Here is an 8,920-nt window from a genome sequence, read left to right as displayed (position 1 = left end):
AGCATGGTGGTTCCGGACGGTGCAGGAGCAGGAGGCATGTTCATACCGGGCATGTTGGGATCCATGGCGGCAGCTGCCGCCATCATTGCGGCAAAGCAGACGACAAACAATGTAGCCGGATATCCAAAAGTCATTGCTAAGTAATGGTGGTGTGTTTGTTGAAGATTTTGTGAGTTGTGATTGATGGAAAATGTTATGGTTTTATATAGAGATGTTATTGTTGACGGGGTTTATCATATACGAACTGGCAATGGGTTTGTAGTGATCGTTGGTGACGGCAGGCCACCGTGAAAACCCAAGTCAATTGGCATCGAAACATAAAATATATACAAGGTTAAACGTACTCATAATTTCACCGGAAAACACTAATGATTTTGATTTGATTTGCCTAACAACCATTTGTTTTTTTTTTTTTTTTTTTTTTTTTTTTTTTTTTGTATGCTATTGTGTTTATATAAGAAGTAACAAATATATTACATGTAAATTTTTACATTCTACATCATTTACTTAATTTATTTTTCTAGCTCGTATTAACAAAAATACAGAAATCTAGCTTGCGGTCTTAATGAGAAAAGTCATATGAATACGAATATAAAATTATAAGACAACACAAAATTAAACATAACAAGTTTGACTATCTTAATATATACACATATAAAACAATATTTATTTTTACGTAAAGGATGTCAAACATGCATGCTTCATGCTTGCTTTCTATGTATATTTTTAGGAGGTGTTTGGTGTTGCATTTTCAAATTAGATTTTCCGTTTTTAAAATTACGTTTTGAAAAAACATGTAGGTACATGCTTCTTCAAAACTGCGTTTTGAAGGCAGATAATCACTTTTTCATCCAAACACTTTTTTAGATTATTTATGTTTTACAAACGTAATAATCAAATAATCACTTCAAAACGTAATCCCAGACACCCTTTTATTGGATTTGCTTCGTTGGATGCATAATTTATACAAGCATGCATGTTTCATGCTTTTTGTTAGTTTTCTTCTTTGGGCGTGTGTATACACATCTCATCTAACTTTTAATAATTAACTTTAGTTAATATCATATGATACTCTATTCTTCACCCTTACAATTGCTATTTATATTTTATTTTAATATATTTTTAATAACTAATACATGTATATCACTTATTATAAACTAGTGGGGAACTCATGCGTTGCGACAGGATAGACAAACGGTTGTACTTGTTTTCTTTTGTTTTGTCCGTTTACTAAATGTGATGGACTGAATAATCTTTTGGTGATGAGTGCAACACCTAAATTTGAACCCAATTTAAACTTTCACAAATCCCAAAGAATCTACAACCTCAACTAAAATTAAAAATCGAACAAGAATAAAGGCAAAATATTGCTTCGACATCGACTGTTTAGGCCACACGGGGTGGTCCGTTATGGAGGTTTCATCACGAGTGATGAGAATCGGAACACCGCCGCCTCCCCTATATATAACGCGTTGAACATGTAAGTGAATGAATGTGTATCTTGTACATTGTGCATTAATATTTGTACATTGGAATCCCATCACTAGTGATACCACCCCCCTACATTTCTATCACTAGTGATAGAAATTTGGTTGAATACATGGCATGATTTTATTGGACAGTGAGAGTGATAGAATCTATCACTAGTGAACCACCCCTCCTCCCCTTATAGACTCTCAATTCTAAAACGTCAAAATAGACGAGGGTTGGTCGCAACATAAGAAAGAGATAACCCTATCATAATTCCCCAGAACGGAAAATAAAATTAAAAAAGGCTATAGCTAGATTTGAACATGTGTAGAATCGGTAAAAGCTAGAAGATAGAGGCGCTAGCCACTACGACCAAACTTCACTCCTTATATCGCAACATAGGCAGAAGTGCCTCCTGAACAAATTCGGTCAGGTTGCAAACCGAAAATATTTTTCTATTTTGGTCAGGTTACAAACTAAAAATGTTTATAAAACTAAAGCATATGAAAATTTCCCATTATGAATGCCTTCATTACTAAGATTACTAAGATGACAAATGCCTATCTTGACTTTAAGAGTCAACTGCTAATAACTCTCAATCTTTTTAAGTAAAAATTTATATTAATTTATTTGCATCTTAGCTAAGCATATTTGACAGTAAAAATAGTTGCCTATAATATCGCATCAATCTGTGGGCTTTAATTGGAGCACATAGTCACACAATTAGTAAAAATACATTTTCAAGTTGAAACAAGAAAACCGGAACTGAATTATAGTGAAATAACAGTGATGAGAGCTTACGGCGAGGGCCAATTTTTTTTTTGCCTGCTGGTGAAGGTGGCAATCTGAAAGCCTCGCAAGTATTCCCAGAAGGAATGGTGTACCCTGTGAAATAAGCACGCAGTGGAGGCGTGTGTGATACAACTCTCTTATCATCATACACCGTGATCCTCATTTGATCATTCATCAAAACAAAAGTTATATCAAATCAGTTACTGTTAGTTACATGAAAAGGGTGGCGATATAAATTCGAGTTAGTCGGGTCGCGTATAATACTTTATGATTGTACAATATAAATTCGATTTACGTTACGTTTTGATCGAATCTCAATGCAACGATAGGATACATTGAGTTCAATCGGATATGTCAAAACGTGCGTTTTCATATGATTAACACATCACGTAACGCTTAGACTAATCAATTCGCAATTTGCGAAGTACCCGCGCCGCAACACGCGCGGTTCTTATTACTAGTTAAGCTTATGCGTAATTATGATATATGTTGCATAAGGACACGTGCTCATGGCTCCGTAGGCATTGTTGTAGGTTAAAATGCCTTTGTACACCTCCAAAATTAGTAAAAAGAGCGTAACATAACAAAATATAGGAAAAATTACACGTTTTGTCTTTTATCTTAACACCATTTTACAGGCGGTGTCATTTTCAACGAATCTTGACAGCTTTTGCCCTTTACAGGGAATTTTGTTGCACGTTACCTCATTTGACCCTAACCCAATTAGATTTTTTTGTTAAATCTGGTTACCCAAAGGTATTTTAGTCTTTTTACTCCTGTATTTTTATTATTTAAAAAATAAAACAAAACATTTTTAAGATTTATTATTATTATTATTATTATTATTATTATTATTATTATTATTATTATTATTATTATTATTATTATTACAACTCTCTTTCTCTCTCTCTCTCTCTTCCACTCTCTCTCTCACACAGATCTCCCACCTCCCACCTCTCAACACCCTCACCACCAACCTGCCATCGCCACCACCAACACCCCACCTGCCATCAACACACCTACCACCACCAGCAACAACACCCACCGTCCCCCACCCACACCATCTGCCACCGTCCTCCACCCTCCCACCCCTTCTTCTGTACTACCGCAGCAGCCTCTTCCACCAGCCGTCATCCACCACCAACCAATAAATTCACCACTCACAACACCTTCTTATCTCCCCAATTTCATACAACAGCCCAAATTCACCCTAAGCAATCGGATAAAAAGGAGGATGTTGAAGAAGTGGAAGAGGATTTGCCATGGATACAAGAGAAAGCTCTGGATAAGTGGAAGAGGATTTGCTCCACGTGATACTCATTCCTAATTTCTGTAAAGCCCCATGTTGTCGGAGATTATCCACAAGTTTCAGCCGTGAACCACCGCCGGAACTCTTTCCAGCACCACCAACATTGTCTTCCTCTCCTAAGCTCCGGCTGGCGACCTTTATCTGCCCCATAATTGCGTCTTTTAGGCACCTAAATTGCTTGGAAATTGTCTGAAGTGCCAGTGATGTGTCGGTTTTTGCAGACCCGATTCAGATCCATTTCCGGTGCTTCTGTAAGTGTGAATAGTTTATTGATGCTGATGATATTAATTGTGTTGGTGGTGGGTTATCAGATCGGGTGGGTTGTGATGGCAGGTCCGTGGTTGCAGTGGGGTGGTGGTGGTGGCCGGTGGGTAATCGCAGTGGTTGTTGGTGATGGGAAAATTTTATGGTGTATATATACATATGTGAGTATTTATAAAAATTGTTCTTTATAGGTAAAAAGACTAAACTACCCTCATGTGACTTGCACGTGATGAGACTTAACGAAAAAATCTAACTGGGTTAAGGCTAAACGATAAGACATGCAACAAAATTCCTTATAAAGGGCAAACGCTGTCAAAATTCGTTGAAAAAGACACCGCCTGTAAAATAGTGCTAAGATAAAGGACAAACTTGTAATTTTTTCCGAAATATATTAAGAAACATTATAATTATGATTATAATCTATATATATACTATATAATAAAAGAAACCCAATTTAGGACACATGTCATTCAATGAGGAAATTAATAATTTATTAATAAATTTTAAATTTTAAATTAAAAAAATTTAAATATTAAAGATATACTGCTCATCCGCTAGAATATCAAAAATTTTAAATTTTAAATTAAAAAAATTTAAATATTAAAGATATAGTGTTCATCGGCTGGAATATCCTCTTATGAATCAACAAATGTTTTAATATTCTTTATTGCCAGGTTACCCAAAGCCATTTTTTTTACATTTTATAGTACTATATAAGCAATCAACACATGTTTAAATTTTGAGATGCGTATATTTCATTATTTCTTATAGGGTCTACATATTCACACACCCAACTCCCTATTTTCACACCCTTCAAGACGCCTCGTATAGACCTATACGAGGTGTATAACCTTTTTCAATTTCCAAGAGAATCTCTGATTATGTCATATTTTGTCTTATTTGCCTCGTATAGACCTATACTGGGCGTCTAGACGAAAAAAGACCATTTAACCCCTGATTTAGGCCTATACTATTGGTCTTTTTAGCCTCTCTTATATGCCTAGTATAGGCCTATATGAGGCGTATGAATATAATTCAAATTACCATTTTACCCTGAGTTAGGCCTATATTGGGGGCAAAACATGGCTATAATGGTCTTTTAGACACCAGTATATGCCCAGTATAGGGCTATACTGGGCCTATACGAGGGGTCTAAAAGACCATTATAACCCTGTTTTGCCCCCAGTATAGGCCTAATTCAGGGGTATAATGGTCTTTTGATCCACTATACTGGGCGTCTATTTTTAATTTTTTTTTCTCTTTTTAAATATCAATAACACTAATATTAACTATAAAAAACTCATATTAATATCAATAACATTAATATTAATTATAAAAAACTCATATTAATTATAATAACACTAATATTAATTATACAATGCCTATACGAGAGCTATACGAGACTTATACTACATTATACGATACGATACAACACGATAGGCCTATACAAGACCTATACGAGACTTATACTACACTATACGATACGATACGATGCGATACAACGCGATACTACATCCATAGGCCCATACAATGCCTATACGAGACTTATACTACACTATACTATACGATACGATACAATACGATACGAGACTATATGATAAGATACAACACTCGTATACGTCGATAGGCCTATACAAGACCTATAAGGGACCTATACTACACTATATGATACGATAGTATCGTATTGTATCGTATAGTATGGTATCATATTGTATCGTATAGTATGGTATTGTAACACCCCAAAAACGGGTTTGGTAATCAAACCATGTTAATACTAAAAGACGGCTAAAGAACCGTTAGTGGTAAAAATTGAGCCAGAAAATATTAGGATTTATATAACTAAATCTAATATTTAATAAAAAGAAAAAAAAAGAGAATGCGTTTGGGAAATAAAGTTTATAGAAGGCCCGAGTTAACGGGACTTAAAATGAAACGGGTTATAACTACCCCAAACCCACTAAGTTAATTTGGAACATTTAAAGTTAGTTATGAGAATTGGTTAATTACTAGTAAGTAATATATAAGGGTTTAACAAAAGCTAAAACTAGAGGGACCTAAGATGTTAAAAGGGAAACTTGAGATTTAAAGTTGGAAATTTGACATAACACACACACTAGGTGTGTGTATGTCGATCGACCAGGAGAAGAGAACAAGGGGTGCAAACCCTAGTTCATCAAAATCTTCAAATTGAAGGATCCAATCAAGTCCAAACCGAAAATCGAGCATAGATTAATGATCCCCATTGCAAGGAGATCATAAGGTATGTAAAATTTGACAAAAATTCTCTACTTGAAATTCTCATGAATTTGGAGAACTTGAAATCTGATGATGCATGTATGAATCGTAGATGAATAAGGAACAATAAAATGTCTAGGAGTAAACCCTAGATAAGTACATGTTGAAATCATGCTTAATTCTAGTGCAATCCATGGTCACCATTGTAGGAGACTAGTGGGTTAAGTAGAACTTGATAAACACTAGGAAATTTGGGGTTGTTCTAGTGTAATTTAATATATGCAAAGTTATTTCAGAACTTTAAGGGCAAATGTTTGTGTTAAATAAATTGAATGATGAAAATTCGGGTTATATGACGAGTCATGAGATTGTCAATGAATTATTTATAGGAGACGCCCATAAGGTATTCGATGTAATGCCTAAGTGAAATTGGGTATCTACTAGTTCGTAAATAGAACTTGGTTTGGATAAGTAATTTGATAAAATGCCTAAACTAGCTAATGAATGTGAATGTGCATTTTAGATATTAAGGGATGTTTGACTTTCAAAAGTCAAACTGACCCATAATACAATAAATGGTAATTTTGATATAAAATGCGTAAGGTGGAATAATCGTAGTAAGTTATGATTAAACTAACCACCTTGAAACGATGATTTAAAATAGTTGGCGCTTAACAAGCTAGGTGAAGCTTGGGGAGAAAGCGGGTCAAACAAATCAAGAAGGAAAGGAAAAGTGTAGCTTGGATACGAGGTAAGTGAAACTTACACCCTTGTGTATGACACTTGTTTATTTTATAAACTATAAATGCGAAAGATGTAATACCCCAAAATAAGGGTTCCGACACGACCGATACAAGTCGGAACGAGTATAAATGATAAAAACCATAATTTATGGTAAACGGGGCAAATGGGTGGATTTGGAAATCTAAAACCATGCCTTTATTCTAATTTATGTAAATGTTTGGTCTTATAGTCCAAACGGGTCAAATGGTGATGAAACACCATTTGACAATATCGACTAATATGATTGTCAAGTCGTATGTTATCAGGAGTGATTAGCAATTTGGAGAATTGCGACGCCATAGAATGTTGGTTAATTAACGCGAGACATAAAACGGGTCTATATGTTGATTCGAGCCAGGTACGCACTTCTATAGATTCATGGTTTAAAATGTAATGTTGGTCAAATACTTTAACAAAAGGACCAATGTCGTAAAAAGGAAGAAATAAGTTGACGAAATTGCCCTTGATAGGTAAATCGGGCACACGATCCTTAGAGGTCGTTTAGATACTAGTATTATCATCATGAAACTCTTAGACACATGTAAGGGTTGCAGACATCACTTTGGGGGTCAAATGCTTATGAACGGGTCAAAATAAGAACTTGAGCGTAAACGGGTTTTTATCATGTAAGAATCCCGTGATTTGAAATTCATATGATAGGTGATATGGAAATTTTGAATTTCATGAGTATAAGAATCAAACAAACATGTTTGTTTGAAAAATATTGAACGGGTCAAAATTTTGGTAAAAAGGGTAATAAGCCGAAGACTTGAAAGTCTTAAGTTTCGTTAATCCGGATGTTAGATTTTAACTCCATAATGTGGAGAGTTAAATTACAAACACGCAGGAAGAAACGGTAGGTCAAACTGTCAAGCGGTTTGAAAGATACGGAAGTTTCCGTGTCAATAAACGGCAAAATAGAAAAAGCTGATGCAGGGGCCACCGTAACTTACGGTGGGTACCGTAAGTTACGGTGGAGGCTGAATTCTTTACGGCAGTTCTCCCCTGCCTTACGGTGGGGAATTGTTATAACAGGGCTACCGTAAATTACGGTGTCCACCGTAATTTACGGTGGACCCTGTACAAAATGTATTTTTGATCAGTTTTGTTTCCCGGACTCATTTAGATACGTTTTAAATCCCGTATGACTAAAGCATTTCATGTTTTTATGAAATGTAGGTACTTTGTGGATGCCGGAAGAAGATCAAGCTCAACGAAGAACCGAACACGAAATAGATACACGTTTCCGCACATTGCCACGTTGTAAATTTTAAACAACGAACTCGATTACATTATGTTGACTAACTTATGATTTGTTAAAAGTTTTAATAAACCCGCATTTATATGATGTGTGTGGTCTTAACTACACATCTAATTGTGGTATTTTCATATAAAATCGTAATCTAGTAACCAGGGTGTTACAAGTTGGTATCAGAGCCCCGGTTTAAGGGATTCAAGTATGGTGGGGAAAACCATGCTTGGACTTAAACCTTATGCTCTTGATAAAGATTGGTGTTCGGTTCGAGGCTTGATCGTAAATCCGGTAAGTACATGTATATTAATGGTTTAGCGTGTTAAGGTGTTGTAAACAACACATAGGGTTATCGTGTTATACACGTTACCCCAATTAAATGATTGATATAGTTGACGAAATTACGCGTGTTGACGCATATAGTAGAAAAGCCTTGTATTATAATACGGGCAATTATTGAAGTTGACATTACTAACTTTTGTGAATGTTTTAACTGAAGGACACTCGCGTCTGAAGGTGACGAGAGATGAACGAATTGCGGATATGATGGTGGAACGGTCCGAGGTATGACAAGAAGAGCATACTCATCAAGGACCTAAATCGCGTGGCGATGTGAACAAGGCTAATGGCAAGAGAAACCCGTTAGGGCAAGCATTTACCAGGTGCACGTTTAAATTATTGCATGAATAGAAATATACAACAAATACGTAGAAACTGACAGTTGTATATGTAAATAGAAAACTTGGAAAAACCTGAATAGAATACCTATCCAGGATATTGTTTCCAAGGGAAATAAATAGAGGTGTTACTACATG

At 35.5% G+C, this 8,920-nt stretch overlaps 1 long non-coding RNA gene across 1 annotated transcript; it reads left to right on the top strand.

The window, feature by feature from the left end:
• The first annotated feature begins 5,714 nt into the window (after nt 1-5,714).
• LOC110925310 lies at nt 5,715-8,514 on the top strand. Its single transcript, XR_002584471.2, has 3 exons — nt 5,715-6,095; nt 6,735-7,211; nt 8,033-8,514. It is a non-coding gene; the product is annotated as an uncharacterized LOC110925310 (long non-coding RNA).
• Nucleotides 8,515-8,920: the final 406 nt, after the last annotated feature.

The sequence above is a fragment of the Helianthus annuus genome, chromosome 17, assembly GCF_002127325.2.
Source record: "Helianthus annuus cultivar XRQ/B chromosome 17, HanXRQr2.0-SUNRISE, whole genome shotgun sequence".
NCBI classification, from domain to species: domain Eukaryota; kingdom Viridiplantae; phylum Streptophyta; class Magnoliopsida; order Asterales; family Asteraceae; genus Helianthus; species Helianthus annuus.
The sequence above is the reverse complement of the archived record's forward strand: the minus strand, read 5'-3'. Positions and strand labels throughout refer to the sequence as shown.